We start from the raw sequence: 19,873 nt of genomic DNA on the forward strand, positions 1-19,873 counted from the left end.
GAAAAGCTAAATGAGTTATTGCAATATGAGTATCAACCAAAATGGTTTGGAAAATGCATAATTTTTTAAGTACATCTTGGAAGGCTGCCACCTATTTAAAAAAAATAAAACTCAATTTAAACTATGGTAATTGTAATATTTACCACCATATGTGTGACAGACGTAAGAGCGTAGCTATTGAAAATATTTTGAAGTACGTTGCAACCTATTTAAACGTAGGAAATTTAAATAATTTTTTTAGTTTAAATCAGTAATATTTGAAGAGGGTTGCCACCTTAAAAAAATTTTATGTTAATTATTTAATTAGTCAAATGAATTATTAAAAGGTGGTTATGTATTTAGAAGTTGCCACTGTTCAAAAAATTAAACGCAACTTAACTCATCAGTTAATTGTAATTTGTGTCACAATGCCACCTTTTGGAAAGTTGTATTTGTTTAACTTATAGACAAGCTAAATGAAATATTTAAATATGAATTGCCAGTCAAGTTTAGTTAGAAAATGTTATGGGTTAGGGTTCTAGTGAAAAGTAATATCTATCTAACTATGTACATATCTGTGTTCGTATGGAATAGTAGCTTATGTATGTCGAAATGCTGGCTTTAGTATAATGCGGCATTCCATTTATTCTTTAAACGACAAGGAATTTTCGATGAGGCTTAATAAGAATATTGTCTTGTTAGTATCGGAACTATTTCTTACACATTTATTTGCCAAAAGTTCCTCAACCCCTAATCCAACGGATTTTATTATCACTTATAAATTCGTGAATAGGCTGTGGTATAGCTTCCGTGGTTTCTACTATCAATTTTGCTGCGTATATGCATTGTCGGTCTTGACAATTGCTTTGGACACGTAAAATATTTGAGCATCTGCAATTTTAAATTATAAAAAAATCAATTATTATTGCATTACTTTCAAATGGAATTCCTGCACGGAATAGCGCTGAGCCATAACCGCCTGCAGCAGAGGCACGTGTTGTGCGAAAGCATTATTGTCTATGACATACTCATTTATTTTTACTTACAAATGTATACCAGTACGTACATACATTTAAGTACAATACATATGTACTTAAATACATGGGGTATGTAAGCTTTTCTCTTCATAAAGAATTTATTGTAATACGAGCTCTGTAGTTGGTGCATTGTTTGCATGTTTTATGGCAATTAAATTTTTTGCGCCTTACTAGCAAATAAGCAAAACAGCAGTGCATGGCTGTACTGATACAAAATATGTACAATCACACACATTTTTTTTTACATACGTATATACATTAGGATGGTCCAAAATGCACGTGAAAAAAGTAAGACCTGAATTTTAGAGCTCTTACCCACTAAATTGGTTTTATATAGAAAAAAATATAGCGCGGATTTTTTTATTTTGAAAACAAAAAATATTAAGGGTCGCTCAAATTGCGATCTGAAAACTCTGTTTCTCTTCAGGATACCTCCGGTAATAATTTCCAATTGTTTATTTTACCATTTGTTTGTTTTGGCCATAGAACAATCCTAGTTAGTGAGAGGTTTAAAATTTCGCCTTTATTTATTTTGGACCACCCTAATGTACTGCACTTATGCGCATGGCAGTATCAGTGGCAGTAAAACGCCAATCCCAAGTAACATTGGTTTACAAATACAATTGTCAATTGATGTGTTTGCATGCAAGTTTACATATTCATATACAAAAATAGGCGAGTAAGTGCACTCTTAGCTACGTGCCTGCCATTGGTAATGAGTAGAGATGAATAATAATTTGTGCTCGAAAACAGTGTGTCGAAATGTGATTATTGAAAGAAATTATCTTATATTTTTGCTTTGCTCCCTTTTTGCTTCAACTTTAATTTCTCATATTTAGTGAGAGTCGCCTTTTGCTTCCGCTGCCTTATTCAGAAGTATTAGGGTAATTTGGAGTTGATGATAAATGGATACCACCTCTTACCTAAAGTCTCTTACAACTTGGAATCTAACCGCGGAAGAGGGCGCGCCTATATTGCCGCGAAGCTTAATTAAACCATTTTCACCATTCTCACGGATGCATATTGTTTTGTGGACCTTACCGCCTCATCAACCGTAGAATTCCGCGTGGAAATTATCCGGTAGGGGAAAGGATAGCTCCAAATAGAGTTTATCAATGAAAATTCTTGCACCTATCCCGCGTTCCATCTTTGATAATCTGTAATCTCGTGACAGTAAAATTAGGGATGATTATATCGCATGCTCTTAATTTTACCACGAAACCTTTTATAAGTCTAAATAGCTTTTGCAGCTTTGTTAATAACCATAATAATATATTTTACTCTTACTGTTTAACCATAGTAATATTATTTTACTGTTGATACATGTATTACCGGTTTAAATTCTCATATCTGTTATTGCAACAACTTCACTCAACACATCTTTCCGAAATTTCACCGGTTGCTTTTACCGAAGGCATACTGTACTTAGTATCGGAATATCTGGTATCCAAACTGGTACCTTAAATACCAAAGTACCTAAGTGTGTCCATCACTGCTTAAGATATATAGTTCGAATGTCAGAGTCGACGAGTCTATGTAATTAGCTTATACCCCTTTAGGAGATGATTTGAAGATTACCTTAATCCCTTACCATGATGATGATACATACATCTTATTACATTAAATGAGCAATTATTGTATAGATATATATATCCATTTTAAGGTTATCTGAATAGGCGTTATCTCCGAGAAGACTCGTATAAAGTTGCCACCTATTCGAAATTAGTTGCAATTTAATTAAAAAATCCATCTCGTTTATATTTTTAATGGGGTTGCCACCTATTTTGAATCACATATTATTTAATTTTTTGTTTAGAAAAAAAGTTAAAATATTACTATTCATGGGCACCAAGAGGAGGTACTTAAACAATGCTTTCTCTTATACAAAACACTATCTCTTAGGATAATACTGTAAGGTTGCCACTTATTTTCGATTTTACACAATTTATCTAAACATCACAATATGGATATCAAATCAAAGATATTGTTGGGAACTTTGGTTCGAAAACATTTTCCATCAGCGTTGCCACGCTTCTATGTAATAACCATTTTTATTTTGTTAATTTCAATCAGCAATTTTTTTTTATGTATACATAGTACATATACGCTCAAGATATGTACCATTCATTCCAGCGCATTCGGGAAAGGGTTGCCACCTAAACTTTAAAGTAAGGAATTTACTTAATAGGTATCGAAATCCAACTTTTTTTTTTGTTTATTGCCAAAATGAAAACTTTAAAAAGTTCATATATTCACTACGGGCAACGCTCGGTCAACCTGGTACTACCTATAAAATGAGTACGTAATAGTTTCGCCCCAAATTCCTTACCAAGTTTCCAGGTGTGTCTTTCCTAACTGCCGTATTATTATTTTTCGCATGTTGAAAAAGCAAATAGTCGAAAGGCATCAAATCTGGACATTGAACTTTTGTTTTTGCTAACAGACTAATGTGTATTGTGCCGATACGACGAGGTTGAGTAGCTAAATAATACATGGCTTTGGTCGATAGTCGAATACCCGTCAACTATTGCCGTCTTTGTGCCGCACTTTAAAGCCCCTAAAATTTGTTTTGCGCTAAGTCAAAGAATCAACGTTTTTACTCCATCTTAAAAATTTTGAAATAAGACCAATTAATCATAATATATATAATTTAGTATATACTAAACATATAACTAAGAAGTGTAATATTATAAAAAATAAAATAAAGGCCATAGTACTTTTAATCATCGCACACACTGTACGCACTGCGCTCTTTGTACGTCCCTAAAGCCAATTGCCTTCAAATTGCATTGTCAACTCCCTATTGCTCTACCATTTTGAATTTCCACCTCGTTATAGCTATTTATTACAAGTACTCGTGTTTTCCACATTTTCTGACTTGGCTTTCGTATTTTTTTTGGTGGCAGCCAATTGTTTACTGCTGCACCGCTTAACCCACTTATTTAACTCCATAAAATCAATACAAAAACCTGCCGGCTGCACTTGGCCATTTGAGGTCTGTTGTTGCCGTCACCGTACTCGCCACCTTCGTCGCCTCCAATACTGCCGCCGCTGCCATGCCAGTCGTAAACTTAGCTAATTGTTTGATCCACCCCTTAGTGGTGACTGCTATGTAACAGCCAATGACCAGCGTGCGACGCAATGCAGTCAGCTGTTTGGCACTTGGCCGGGCAATTTACGTAGACCACTCGTTTGTCGGTCAGTGTGATTGCAGAGGTGAAAGGGTGGCGCAAGGATGATGCAATGATTACTGTTATAAATGTACTTCGATATTTGCTTTCATGTGTTTGTTGTTCAGTATTTTTGTATGTATGTATTTACGTATGTTTGTAGGTAGGTGGGCGGGTGTACAAATGACCCACCGCTGCCGCTCGTAAAGCAAAGTTGCTCGTTAAGCTGATTCTTTTTTTATGCAGTTAGTTATTTTTTATTGTTTTAGCTGCGCGCTTATCAACTTTACATTTGTCAGGTTGCATGCTAACTGGAATGTTGGCAAACCACTTTGGGGAGTCACAAATTTTTTAAACGCAATTTTAGATTTAAATTGCAGCGCAGCTTATCCCAGAGCAGTAGGTTGGTTGGCTAGGGCGGTGATTTAATGACTTTTGGCTTTTGATTGCAGGCAGGCAGCTGTTTCAATATGCACTTTATTTTTCTTATTGGTTTTCTGCTCACTTAAAGTCACAGATTCACCTCAACTGATTTTAATCCTTCCAGCAGTGTAAATCTACTAAAAGTGTACACAGCACTTAAATACTTTGAGGCAGCAGAACCTTCATTGCTTTAAGTCGATGTAAGCATCACGTTTGTGTGTGTGTATTTGCAGCTTGTCATTGGCTGTCTGCTATCTATGTACTATATGTATGTATTGCACACATGTAGAGTGCTAGTTTTTCCCTCAAAACTGTCCTACCCATTTTTGCCTCCTTTTTTGTTTTATTGTTGTGATTTGTATAAATTCAATTTTGGTTACAAGCTGTCATGTGGGCATTGCAAATGCATTAATCATGAGCCAACAGCAGCAGCCACAAGGATTACTGCTGTTGTGCATTTGTACAGGCTGAGCCAAAAGTATTAGGCGCACCAATATATGATGATTTAAAATTTTTTGTTTTTTTTTTGTTTATTTAATGTTTAATATTTTTTTTTATAAAAGCCTAGTTCATTGTCTAACAAAGAACATATAATAAAGAACTTGAAATTCGCACTTTATTATACTCAAATTTAATGGGCTACAAAACTGCATACCAATTTTTTTCTAAAGATCCTGAATAAAAAGTTTGAAATTTTGGTAAAGATTTGCAGTTATGAATGTTTTTTACACCAAAGTTGCGTAAAATTGGAACATTACAAATTTACAAATTTTAAAAAATTTTTTTTTGGGATTTTTTTTTGAGTATGCAGTTCTGTAGCACATTAAATTTTCGTATAATAAGGTGCAAGTTTTAAGCTACTGCAAAATTGCTTTGATATTTTTTATGCTGACGGCTTTTTGCACTTTTTTCTTATGGAAGAAAATGCGCAAAACCGTTTTCAAAGAAAATTAAAAAAAAAAAATAACGCTAGTTTTGCAATCACTTAAAGCTTGCACTTTGTTATACTTAAATTTAATGGGCTACAAAACTGCAAAAAAAAAAATATGAAAAAAAATATTAAAAAGAATTTTTAAATTTGTAATGTTCTCATTTTAACTCATCACAACTCAAATTATGGTAGAGTGCACCCCGAAATACCATACTTAAATATTGCGCAACACTCAGAGCTACCATTGTGATTTTTTTAGTTTTTTTTTTGAGATGGCATATTTTCAAGAACCAATTTTTTTTATCAAAAAATTTGTATGGGAAAAATTTTTCAAGAAAAAAAAAAATTAAAAAAAAAATATTTGTTTTCATAGAGTATTTTATTTTTTTTTTGAGATGGTATATTTTCAGAAACCAATTTGTTTATCAAAAAATTTGTATGTGAAAAATTTTTTAAGAAAAAAGAGCATTTTGATTATTTGTCAACTTTTTTCCTCGCCCCGTTCTCGAGATATTTGGAAAACTATTAAATCGATTTGTTTTTGTTTTTGTGCTGTAACATTTTTAAAAATGTATTATTCAAGCTCAAATTTCATATTTATTTACATATTATTTTTGTTTTTCCATAAACCCCAAAAATTTTAAACAAATCAAACACATGAAGTGTGAACCCCGTACATTTCGGTATGGAACGCTCCATATATGTACATATTGGTGTGCCTAATACTTTTGGCCAAGGCTGTACGTGCATATATTGGCAGTATTTCTGCGTATGTGCTTGAATGTGTTTATCCGCTGCTGAAAGGCCTCGTGTTCGCTTACATATGTCCTCTCTGTCAACCGCAATGGCTAACCATTAAGCGTAGTTGTCTGTGCTGTTTGTGGCTTCCAAATGCATTGGTAAAAGATATAAACAAAAACTGGAAAGTCGCCAAAGGAAAGCAAATTTTTTCAGCCGGTTTTAGTGTTGCTGTCATCCCTTGAGTAATTTCATATTGCACTTTGCACAAAGTTATGTGAAACCCTACTTCGATTTGTAAGTCTTGGGGATAAAAGGAAAACAGATTTTATTTTGCCTGTACTGGATGACTACAACTCATGGATGGAAGTTAACTCACTTTTTAGTGCTTTTTTGTGTGATATGAATTGTCATTAGGGTCCGTGGGGTAGAATTGTACACTGCAAAGCACATGAATCTAAAGTATGTAGACAGTAATGTGTGTGATGCGAAGTGTCGAATACTTTTGATAATCAAATACCTTGGCAGCAATGCTTTAAAAATCGGGCACACTTGATAAAGTAGCAGAGATTAACTATTTTGAAAAACTATTGGTGGTTTTACTGCTGAAATGCAAAAAGTCGTAAAAAATATCATCGTTGAAATGCAAAAAGTCATAACTATTTAATAAAAAATTCAAAATTCAATTTTTGATTTATACGATGGATTTCATGGAATTACAACTCTCCACATCATTTTATGAAAAAAAAATTAAAATATTAGTCACCGCTTTTAGAATTCAGTTGCGATGTTATTACGTCTTTTTGCATTTCAGGTGACGTTATGTCTTTTGGTTGACACCCTGTCCTTATAAGTCCTTAATTTTAAGCATAAATTACTTACAACATCCAAATAAATTCCTTACACTTTCAATTTATTCATTTCCAGCAGCTCCATTCGGAGTATCGGAGCACTTATCGCTGGCATGAGTTCACTGGCAATTCGCGGCCTGAAGTGGTGCGTCGTGCACCAGCGCCCAATCCCAGTCAATTTATCGGTGAGTTTGAACTCTTTGTATAACTAAATTATGTATTAAATTAATTTAAAGTTTATGTGCTTACGCTACTTGCAACTACTTATATATGTACATAAATATGTAGAAGTATTTAAAAATTTGTAAAACTTTTTATGAAAACTTCAATGTGCTTGAACGCTTAACTTCAGTTACTATTCAAAACTATCTTAAGCTTCATTAACAGGTCCAACGAATGAGCCACCGTTACCCAGGCGAAAAAAATGTCCCGAATTGGCATACAAGTCGCACGAGTTCATTATTGGTTCGGAGTATACAGATGCGAGAGGTGGACATGCCAATCGGTTAGCAAGGGTGAGTACATAAAAAAAATATATATGTAAATATATAAGAATTATTCTTTACAATGTAAAATTAGGATTTTGATTTATACACTATTCCCTATCATCCGATGTGATGACTTCAATAGCCGTATAAAAACTTTATTATTATACTACTGAAAATAAAGTCCATACTTAGATTGCTAATTTCTAGCCAATTAAGTTCCTGGGAAGTTTTGGTAAAACTTCAGCCTTACAAATGTCATCTTCCACGAGGCTAGGGCAATGGGAGCTCAAAATTATAATAAGGCGCAACGAATTGGTTTCTGATGAACCATGCCCTGTCCGGATCCCTGCCAGAACAGAGCATTGCCGCCCAGCCCACTGAAGAAGCTCCTTGATACCCGGCGGTCAACTATCAACCAGAAGAACTAAGCATTTGGGGTTGTTTCATAGCCCAAGCTGAGCCGAATAAAATCCTATCAATCTAGGAAAAGTCCACTGGCACCACAACTAGTTTTACACTTTTTTATTAGAAGATATGACCTAGCCAGTCATTATGCAAACAACCCGATTCAGCGTGACTTGAAAGTAATCAATAAGGTACCCAGAGTAAGGCCAGACATTCATCGACCAATTTCTGTCGCACCATTAGCGATGATAAAGATCTGACTTTGATTTGGCTGTAATGGAATTACCCTTCTGGTAGATAATAAACTAGAGTGCCGGCAATTGACTACCTTTATGGTGATTACCTCGGCTACAACTATGCTGCAGAAGTCAGTCAGTCTAAAATATTAATGCAGACACGCCCTTGAACTCTATCCTTACAGGAATGTTTAAAGGATCCAATGATGGTAGCCAGTCTCGGTAGGCACCCGGTCCGTTTCTTCAGGTATGGAGTCGAAATGCCCAAAGAATGGTGGACACTCATACACCTGTTTAAAAATAGCCGAAGCTTCCTTGCCTGATGGCGGTGCGATTTGCGGCATAAGAAATCATCAGTCTGAAAATCTTGGCAGACACGTCAGCATTTTTTTCTCATTGCCGAATAAACGTTGCCTACGCAGAATTTTTCAAGTTCTGAAAAATATCCAAAGTCTACTTGATTCACGTAGATCGCACTGAGTCAGCAATATGGCCCATTTGCGAATCTTTGAAGTTGTACAGACTTATCGGGCTTAAACCAGTTGTTCATCCAGTTATTCAGTTCGCAGTAGTTTACCAGGAGAAACAGGATAGTCTGCAGGCCAACGCAAGTAGATTAACATGGTATAGAATTCGATGGGAAACGAGCAATTGAGAAGAAGCGTAAGCGAGGATTCGCTGAATTATAACGATTCATGATGGCCTTCCACTTTTTGGCAAAATTTCTCCATGAACAGCTTTGGTCTTCTTCATTCAAGCCTATTCAATGTCCTTGTTTATTGAGGCCATACCTGTCCCTCCTTTGGTCCTATACATATATCGTAAAATCGTCCGATATTGATGACAGTTCCCTCAGATGAGACAGCTTTTGTGATCTGATATGACGTATTATACAATTTCACTAAGAGAGTCTCTTGAATCACGGGCTTTTCTCTCTTAGTACCTCCGCAAGACTATATTTTCAAGGCCATAAGTTATGACTCTCTATGACACAATGGACCCATACCAGCATTTACGGTTCCTCGGACCTATCGAATCGAACTGTACAGTTTTGTGTAGGTAAATTTAAACTGCAGTACGTCGAACTCATCCGACGAGGGAGACACATAGACCGGCACGCAGACGCAAGTGGAGATTCTTTTTGTTCCGCATTAGAAACGCTGTAGCGTTAAATATAAAATGCCAAAGTCTAGTCGGCGTAGACATTTTATTTATTAATGTCATAATGTCACCCAGTACTTGTAACAGCATGGAGGTGGGTCGCAGGGTCCACTTTTCACTGCGTGTGTCGTCATGCTCTGTGCTAAGGTGAAAAATCTCCGTAGCCTGCTTGCTTAGTGACTTTGCTGAGCGGGGCGGGCGCATCCCCAATTCTAGCTCTTTTCACAAAGTCCCACTCTTTACCCTTCAGGACTTAAAGTCATAGAAAGTGAGCTTTGTGGTATATTAGCCAAGCTCATTGCTTCCTCTTTTAGATCGTATATCACTCTTTAGTCCAGAAATATCTTGGCTGCCGAAGCATTCCAAAATCTTGGTCGCTATGTACTGGTCCTGTAGTCAGACCTGAAAGCTTTACGCAGAAGACCAAAAAGATAAGTGAACAACCCTTTCTGGTTCTAGCGATTCCGGCCAACATCTACATTAATCAAGCCGACACCCATTGACCGCTCGCCCTGACACCCAGAGGGACTCAGACGGAATTGGTTTCCGACTCTTCTAGCGTCTTGGTGATGACTGAGCCTGCACCTAGATCCGCCGCATTTAACATAATTATTTCTGGATTATGTTGTTCTTTTAACAAGCTATACAGTAAATATCGACTTACAGATATTCATCATTATGAGTATACTTTAGCACAATGTAAGTTTATAAATGTCTGTCGCATTAATAAAACTACAAATGTCATAGTCATTTGCATGAATATAAAGTTAAGCAAATATAGCAGCATTAAGACCGCCATTCTGTCGCCCCTTACACAAAAGTAGATACTGTGTGTTTGTGAAAACAATAACTTTTTATTGTTAGTCATTTCATGATCGCCTTCATAAAATACCCATTTTCCATTATTTCTATATAATATGCATTTATGCTTGATACTCATATAAATATATGAAAAAACAGCTATGTACATATGTGTGTCAGACTTCGTGTCCATCATTTAAAAATTACAGTCAGCATTGTCTGTGCTTCGCCAAGAGTCGAGCGTGTCCTTGTTTTGTGTGGCGCGACGAGATGTGCCTTGGCAAGGACGATTACCGTATGAATCAAAGTTGGTTTAAAAAAGTTTTTTTTTTTTTAACATGGAATTTTCTAAGCCACTTAATGGCATTTGTACGAACATAGTAATCACAAGTAAGAGCGCTTGTATGTATGTATGTATGTGCTATCGTGTGCCACTTTCGCATTTGATAAATAAGTAGTCGGTAAATATTTTAACTGCAATGGTAAAAACAACTCGGTAAACCTTGTTTATTTAGTTGTAAAAATGCTAATTTCTATTTACCGAAACTCAAATGTAAACCACACAAAACACAGGCAGACGTGCGTACGTACAATGATACATACATACGAGTATGTATGTATTTACTTCCCACATGCTTCATAATCAACGCATACGAGTAAGCTTTTTTTCGTTTTTTATAATGCAGTTAACCGCAGCTCAATCCACCTGTGACATTTAGAATTTAGAATTTATTTAAATTTCATGGTTTGTTAATACGCTAAGCGCACATTTACGTCAATTAACGAGCTCTTAATGCTAGAATTGTCGCACATACTTAGTTACTCATGCGGTTCTAAAATTGTTTGAAATGGATTGAGGGTTTTTAAAGTACATAAATACATGCATCCTTAATCTTACTATTCCATTTCATTTCGTTTATTAATATGCAAAAGGTAATACACGCAATCAACGGAACTGAACCGAACTTTTTATACCCGGAGTGGTTTTCCCGAATTTGAAATATGTACATATGTATTTACGATAATATGCTCAGTTTGACTTAATAAAATAATTGAATAAAGGTTGGTCAAAATCGATAAAGCGTCTACCGTTATCAGTGATGCACAGAACCGAGGTGCTGGAACCGGAGAAACTGGTCATTTAGAGAACCGATGGGTCCGGTTTTTACAAGAACCAAAAACGGGTCTAACGGAACGGAAAACGGTTCCAGAAAAACCGAAACTCGATTCCAAACGACCCCAAAAACGGTAGAGGAAAAACCAAAACTCGATTCCAGAAGAAAATCAATAAATAAATCCAAGTAGCTGGAAAGCCATTTCAAAAGAACCTAAAACGGTTCCTTGTTATTATTTGCCTCTGTAACCGCCTCAGCGATTTTGGCCGAGTTCAACAAAGCACGCTAGTCGTTTATCTTCTGTATGACGCCAAATGGAAATGCCAAGTGAAGTCAAGTCCTTCTCCACTTGATATTTCCAACGTAGAAGGGGCCCTCCCTCTACCTCTACTACCACCAGCGGGTTCCGAGTTTAATACTTTCAGAGCTGGAGCGTCGGTTTCCATTCGAACGACAGGGCCAAGCCAGCGGAGCCGCTGTATTTTAATTCGTTGCACTATGTCGATGTCGTTTTAGAGCTCATACATTTCATCATCCCAACGTCTGTGGTACTCGCCGTCGCCAATGTATAAAGGCCCATAAATCTTCTATAACATTTTTTCTAATTCTCCAAGGCCCGTCTCATCTACGCCCCTTACCAATACGGGCATGATGAGTGACTCATAGAGTGCGGGTTTCGTACGTCTAGAGAAAAATTTACTTCTGAATTTCCTACTCCATCCAAAGTAGCAGTTGTTGTGCAAGAGTGATTCTGCGTTGGATTTCGTTGGGTGGTGGTTTAATAAAGCTGGATTGCCACTGAAGATGCTAAAAATGTTTTAGCGAAAAGTTGGGCCAGAAAGTGGAATAATGTAGTTTTATTCGCACTAAAAACATAGATCAGACTAGCCTGGTAACATAATATTTAATAAATTACGAACTGAACGGACAATAAAACATATAGGGGTCATTATTTTCGGTGTTAATGCTGGTTCCTAATTAAATGATAGGCTGGAACGCCTTTCTGGCGGATTGGGCAGAGTACATTTAAATTCCAGTCGAAGGGCGTGCGTTCCTCTAACCATATTCTGCATAAGAGTTGATGCATGCACCTTATCAGCTCCTCGCCGCCGTACTTGAATAGCTCGGCTATAAGGCCGTCAGCTCCAGCAGCTTAGTTGTTTTTTAGCCACTAGTCGCGCGTCGTCACAGTCAGGTGGTCGGGAATCGACTCCATTGCCATCGTGGGTGGTCGGGTTGGTTCATCTTATCCACTCCTTTCAGTACTGCTACTTTCAATAGGGTGGAAAAGTGTTCCCTCCATAATTTAAGTGTGTTCTGTACATCGGTCGCTAGGTCACCGTTGTTTTTCTTACAGGAGTTCATCCTGCTCCTGAAACCATCTGCAAATCGCCAACTCTCTGTTAAAATTTTTGGTCGTTTTTCTTACGGGCTAGCATTTAAAGCTCTTTGCACTTTTTGCGGCAAATACGTATTGCTTCCCTCTTCAGTTCCTAATAGCGGTCCCACATTCCTCGCGTTGCGCCCGATGGCATCATGACCCTGCAGGCCGCATCTTTTTTCTCTGCAGCTTCGTGGCATTCCTCATCGTACCAGTTGTACTTTAGGACGCGCTAAATCCTGTATAAAGAAATAAATACATGTTTCCATGGGTAATCTTGGGAAAGGCTTTTTTATATAATTCAGAAAATGCTGCGCATGTAATTGAAGATAGTATTTACTATAAATATACGCTCCTTGTTTCTGGTTAACAATCTTTTATAAATAAAAATTAATACTTACATAAACTTATTCGATCCTAATAGAAGTTTATTTCTTCATCTATTAATTTCGCAGTCTGAAGAACGTGGTGGTACACCATCACGCCGGAGCAAATCTGAGGGACCGCCAGTTGTGCCCAATGGACGTGCATATGCCATACCGGAGGAAGTTGATGGAACGGCTAAAAAACAGGTATATTTTTAGGGGCATGTCCTTGATTTTAAAATCAAAGTTTTAATTACCAAAGATTGCTTAAGCTTATGTACAAAAATATGTTTGTATGTTATTTGTATTAACATGTCTATAGAATATGAATATAGTACATATGAATGTGATATTCAGATTAGCGCAAGTATTTGCATTAGCGCATATGATACATATGCATAGTGATTGTGTGTAACGTCTTGTGTTGGTAAATTATATGTGTGTTTGTCTGCAAAAATATATTAGTGGCATAACAATAATATATTAATGTGTATATACAAAAGAAAAATTGTGAAATATTAAGAAAACAGCAGACTTATTTACCTTTGATACATATTCATGAGTATGCGGTTAACGATCTAAACATAGAAACAAAACATTAAGTTGAAATTGTTGTACATAAATAATTTTAGCTGTCAGGAGATGGACTTTTCTCTTGACACTTATATTAGGATAATTTGTATTTTCCTCAGTTAGAATCCTTATCTAAGTTAAATAAAAAAAAACAGGTTTCTTGGCTAAACATAATCTTTATTGGGTTCTTTTAAAGATGTTTATGCATTAGGTTCTAAATTAAAGGATTATAACCTAGGATATTTTTTTTTATTTCAAACTAGCCATTGATCGGGTCAAAGGGTTAGTTAGTTGTTGAAGTACCTAATTGATGCAGAACAAAAGACACTGCCATAAGAAATTTTTTTTGTATCTTTTGAAAACAGAGTCTTTAATCCAATATACCTTTGGCTTCCCTAACGAATCACAAAATCGCAAAGTGGTCTTGGTAGGTGAATTATTTTTTGCAAGAGTTCGACTATTGCATCTTTTAAATAGATATATTTTTGACTGGCCAAGGCCGGACAGTCATGCCACTAAATAAATGCTCTAGGAATATTTCAGTATCAAAAATGCATTTTGAAAAAAATGCCACTCCCTACTTTTCTGTCTTTCCTGCCTATAGCCCACCCAGCGCTCCCCAGTACAAGTTTACTGACTAAGCTCTCGAACACGACCAACTGTGACCACAGAATGGTTCCGTTTCCAAAAAGGCAGTTAACTAGTCTTCCTGTGCCAAGTCGTCAGTGACCTCTTGTCCTTCGATTCCACAATGGCCTGGTACCCAGCAGAGTGTTATAGTTTTTTGTGGCAACCAAAATTTATAGCTTGTCAAAGCAGTATTTAACCACATTGGATTTTCTTATTCAGTTTGACAGGCGGGCTGCATGATATCTGAAAATATAACTATAATGGTGGCCTCCACCACCTCTTCAAGCTTTAATTAGCTTAGGTTAAGATTTCTAATACTTAAGTCTGGGCCATCTGCCCAGAGGAATCGCAAGCTAGGAACCACATCCATAAATACCTGCAGGGAGGACACAGCACGCATCCTTAAACCGTCAGTAGTCATATCTGGAATCAAGGGTGGGGAGCTGTTTTATTCAATACTCGCTTTCTGAGATTTTCATTTGGAACTTTTTACTAAAGCAGGTCTTTTTAGTTCTAATATCAGAAATTATGTATGAGATATATATGAGAAAAAACTAAAAAAATTACAGTTTTAAATTGTGTCATTTGCATTAAAGCCTCTTCTTTTACAAACAAAAATCAAGCTACTAAAGAAGAGTGGTAATCCAGCATTACAATTTGTTGTATGATGTTACGCATACGCCACGTACGACTATGCTATTTTTAAATTTTTTCCCTCTTAAAGTTAGATTTTTTTTACATTCACAATGTTAACTTCAAATAAGAATATCTTGCAAAAAATTACCTGATCTAGAAAAATGGTATACAGATCCGTAATTTACATCCCAAAATTAAGTTTACGTGTCTCGGCGTTTTTTGTGTCATTTTAGCCAAACTACGGTGTAATTTTTAAGTTTTATATAAACTTGTACATATTTATTTCATCTTTAGCGCAGACTTATGCACTTATAGCTTTAACAGATAAATTTGTTTATAAAGGACTTTCGCATGTTCATTTGCCAAGCATGTGAGTGAAAATGTATTCAAAAACAAGAGTTGTAAAATACATAGTATAGAAAATTTTTAAATTTTACTTTGAATGTTGACTGTTTAAGCAGCTTTGTAAATACATAAATTCTATGTAGTACGAGTGGCCTATATCTATTAACTTAGTTGTCTTAAATGATGTAAAATAATATTGGCAACATATGAGCTGGAAATAGATTTAGACCACTCAAGTCTTCAAATACGAAGGCACTTTGCATGTTGGTTATAACTTAAATATATTTATTTCTATTTATTGTTTTTATTTTTTGCCACAAAACAATAATAATGTATGCTATGCATTTCGTAAATATTAATTTATTTATGTACATAAAAATCAACATAGTATCAATGATTCATTCATTTATGTATGAATTCCGCATAGTATTGACGCGGGTGTCGTAAGTGTCGCGGTGTTGTACATATGTATATTTGGCTAGATATATTTTTAAGGATTCACAAGGTGTCATACATACCTAATCGTTTTTTTTTTATTTATGTATATTTTTATGTCATTTCAAGTTCTCCAAAGACAATTTTAACCCCTCGAAACCTCGCCTCTGCTTTAGTTGAGTGAGACCTGGATTCGATCTCTGGTGTGATCAACGTGTAAATTAGAAAAAGTTTTATCTAACAAAAATCACTCTTTGGCAAAAAATAACAAACCTTCGAATGCATTTCTGTCAAGAAAAAACTTCTCATAAAGACCACTTGCCGATCAGAGGCGGCGTAAGTCTGTAGCTCCCTCCATTTGTCGAACGCAATGCCGAAAATTGGAGAAGAAGCTCAGCCCAATACTTAGCAAAAGTGCAAACACAAAATTGTTATTGTTATTATTATTACTAATACTTGGAGAATCATGAATCATACATTTTTTTTTATAAAATTTGCAACTTAACACTAAATGAAAATTTTCCTCCACTCTCATGTAAACACTGTCGTCTAAAATGTTAGTAACTAAATTTCCTTTCAACATTTCTACTGCTTTCTATTCAATTTCGATTTCGATAAGACCACAAAAATTTGGAAAGTCAAAAATAAAATCCAATTCATTGCATATTTTACGCAACCTGAATTGGAGAGATTTGCGATGCCGCATCAATTTCTATCATACGGCATTTATATGGCTTAACATGTGCATATACAAAGTACCTACATTTGGATCTCCTTGCACTTCCACGAAGCATAAATTCACTTATTAGGGTGGTTCTTAAAAATATCAACAACTCGAAATTTCGTACAAAATAAAGACATCCACGAAAACTAAAAGTATTTTTAAATATTTTTTAGGGGTCGCTACCTAGGGTATGAAAAAATAAAAATTTTTTTAGATCGCACAAATTCAACGAAATTTTTTAAGGTGATCAAAATAAATTGTATGTCGCACACACACAAACATGCCATTTTCTCAAAAAATTACCCAGAAAAAGAAATTTAAAAGAAAATTCGTTTTGATCTCAGTAAGTAGATACTATATCTTCCAGCATCAGTTTCTTAGTATTTTATATATATATATATATATATATAAAGGCGAAATTCTTGTCAGTGTTGCTAAATGTAAATGTATCTGTTGCAAGTCCTTGTAATAAATACCTTCCTATTCTCCATTGCAACTGTGGCAATTGATGCACCGTCTCACATCTATATGTATTCGTATTAAGTACCATAAATGACGGCAAGTATGCTCATATCTCCTTAAGACATACTCAACAGCGACACACATTTGCAAACATGGATTTAGGCGTGTAACCACTTCGATGTGAACATGTGTGTGACACAAATATTTAAGGCGAACACATACAAACGGCAATGTTCGATTTACCGTCGTCATTTGTTGCCATACGCCACTAAGAAGGCAAAGAAATTGGGCAAAAAATATATATACATACATATGTATTAAAAAAAGAAATTTACATAAATACTGGTTGGTTGCTCACATTGAAAGATTTAAAGTAGATATTTGTATGTGTATAGTATATTTATACATATGTATGTGTACAAATATATGTATGCATGGTTCTTCTCTGCTTTACAGTTGTGCCTCTCAACTAAGGTTTCCGCTTGATTTTTTGCTCAGTGCATATCTATTTGTAAAGGCCAGTGCATTGCAAAGCTGTCTAATAAATGAAATGAAAATTCAAACCGACACGTAATCCAGCCTGAAAATGTGTTGATAGCTGTGTGTGCTGACTAGAGATGGCAGCGATTAATCATTTGATTAAATTATTCGATTATTTTTGTTCGATTAACGATTTAATTTTATCGTAGTTTTATGTTTCCTTAATCGATTGTTAATCGATTAATTGTAGAATAATCGTAGAAATATTTCCAAGAAATATGAATTCTGCAGTTGTCTAAAATCCATCCATCGAACATTCTTTTTTGCTAGCTGCATAAAATTTACTCGACCCGAGGTTCAAAGAAATTAATTTCAAAAATTCGTTACGATTGGCCTTAGTAATAAAATGCTTGCGAAATGAAATAATAATGTACGCAGATGATCCAATGGAAACGGGTAGCGATTTGTCTCTACAATCAGTACAAAATGAGTTCGATATTTGGGCCTATCATGAATCTCTCGTACACAACCGAAGGCGAAAAGATAATGATTTGGGTCATCCACAAGATGAAATGAGTTTTAATTTAAATTGTTTAACGCTTGGGAGGAAATGAAAGCTGTTTACCCAAAACTTTACGGACGTTCGAAAACACTGTAATTTAGTTGGCTCATCGGTGCCTGCTAGGGTTGCCAAACGTACCATAATATATAGTATTGTCCTCTTTTCTCGGTTGGCATACTATATACTGTTGTTAAAAAATATGGTATTTTTGCATACAATATTTATTCAGTTAGAAATAAAAGTATATATCAGCAGTTTGCAAGAAAAAATGCTTATTAAAATGGAATACTGAAATGACTATGTTAAGTGAAATATTTTTTATAATAAAAGGTCATATCGAGCATATGATACTTGCATATTTAACTATCGATTGTTAAAAACTGCCAGGGAATGCATAAGTAAAAAACAAAAATGTTTGTATGCTAGGGCGGAGTGATTTTATTTCGAAAAAAGTGTACGGCATAAATATTCGATACGCTCGATTCTAAGTAAAAATGGTGAACAGACTTCATATACGCATACCAAAAATGAAGCCATTTTTGCACAGAATTAAGCGTAGAATTTGAATTTTTTCGAAAATTTGGCCCGAACAAATTCCTCCGCCCTAATGTATACTGAAAAAGTGTTTTTACTTTTTCTTTTAAATAAAATTCCATAAATATTTTAAGTGTACTATATTTTTAAAAATTTTTTTGAAAAAGTACTATAAACATTTTAGAAAATGTTAGAAACCCTAGCGTCTGCTGAGCATCTGTTTTCGAATGCTGACTCTACAGCCAGCACGAAAACGCTTAACAACAAAACGCTTATCAGGACTTTTTTTTGCAAACCAGGTTAAATAATAAATTATCGCCTCTAAAAAGACTCGTTTTATTTTATTTAAGGCTAAATAACAAGAGAATTAGAAATTTTGTATGGAAAAGTGTATTTGTGAACCTCAACTGTAAAAAGGTGCCTTTGAAAATTCGATTAGTTCTCAATTTCTTGTGGTTAATCATATGATTAATTAATCGATTATTTTATTTTTCTTTGCCATTCCTAGTGGTGACCCATGTATGTACACAAATACATTAAAATGTGCGATAGTATGCAATTTCTGACTTTCTATGTACTTCATATTGAAATGCGTCTTGTGGTATTTGCCCTAACTTTTAAAAAGGCTGAAGTGCCTCTTTTCTAAATGATACACATCTGATATACATACACATTTATGTATGTATACCTACTTATTTAAGTACTGAACTTTCGGCAAACTTCCCATGTGCTTTACCATTTTAATCAAATGGGATTACATTTAAAAAAATATCTAACAGCTAAAGCAATGATATTAGCAGTCGATGAAATGGTACTTTAGAGATGCTACACAAATAGCGACAGATATTACTGTTGTTTAAAGTAATTTGTTTCTTGTTGTTTTTTTACAATAAATAGTTAAAACAGTTTGCCAGTTTGGCCAAATACTGGTAACTTTGTCAATTGCCTCTATCCTTTGCGAAGTTGCGCTAGTCTTTCGTCCCAAGTGTAGATAAGTCCTTCTGCCTGCTTGTCCGTTCATTGTGCTCGAGAGTGCCATGGCTTTCTTTGCCCGGTCCTTATGTGCTTAAATATACAAAGCGAACTCACCTAATAAAATGCTCAGAACAAAAGTTAGAAGACATATCAATGAGTTTTCCTCAAGAAGAAAGCACTCTTATTTTTAGTGGTACTTTCTTTTGAATGAAATCAAAAAGGAATTCTGCCGATTTTTATTAGGTTACCTTATTGTAAGCTAAAAACTGAAAGTGAAAAAATATAAGTCTGCGCTGACTTGTCCTCGAACCCGGACTCTAGTCGGCTAGAGTGGTCGCTTTATCGACACTATTCTATTTAAGAGGACATCGCATTAAATTAAGGAGAATTACTTTTTAATGAATGCCGGAAGACATTTCATCAAGTCTTCCTTTTT

At 35.3% G+C, this 19,873-nt stretch overlaps 1 protein-coding gene and 1 long non-coding RNA gene across 5 annotated transcripts in view; one reads left to right on the top strand and one right to left on the bottom strand.

The window, feature by feature from the left end:
* The window catches only part of LOC118741686 (mucin-19), a 246,228-nt gene that overhangs the window by 129,564 nt on the left and 96,791 nt on the right, over window positions 1–19,873 (bottom strand). The gene's annotated exons all lie outside the window — the stretch shown is intronic.
* On the top strand, window positions 7,210–13,283 carry LOC118741712. 2 transcript variants are annotated; one of them, XR_004993333.1, is made up of 3 exons: window positions 7,210–7,314; window positions 7,505–7,644; window positions 13,172–13,283. It is a non-coding gene; the product is annotated as an uncharacterized LOC118741712 (long non-coding RNA). The 2 variants fall into 2 exon arrangements; XR_004993331.1 differs by having other exon boundaries at window positions 7,517–7,644.

The sequence above is a fragment of the Rhagoletis pomonella genome, unplaced genomic scaffold (assembly GCF_013731165.1).
Source record: "Rhagoletis pomonella isolate Grant_MI unplaced genomic scaffold, Rhpom_1.0 Rhpom_scaffold_00001, whole genome shotgun sequence".
In the NCBI taxonomy this organism is placed as follows: Eukaryota; Metazoa; Arthropoda; class Insecta; order Diptera; family Tephritidae; genus Rhagoletis; species Rhagoletis pomonella.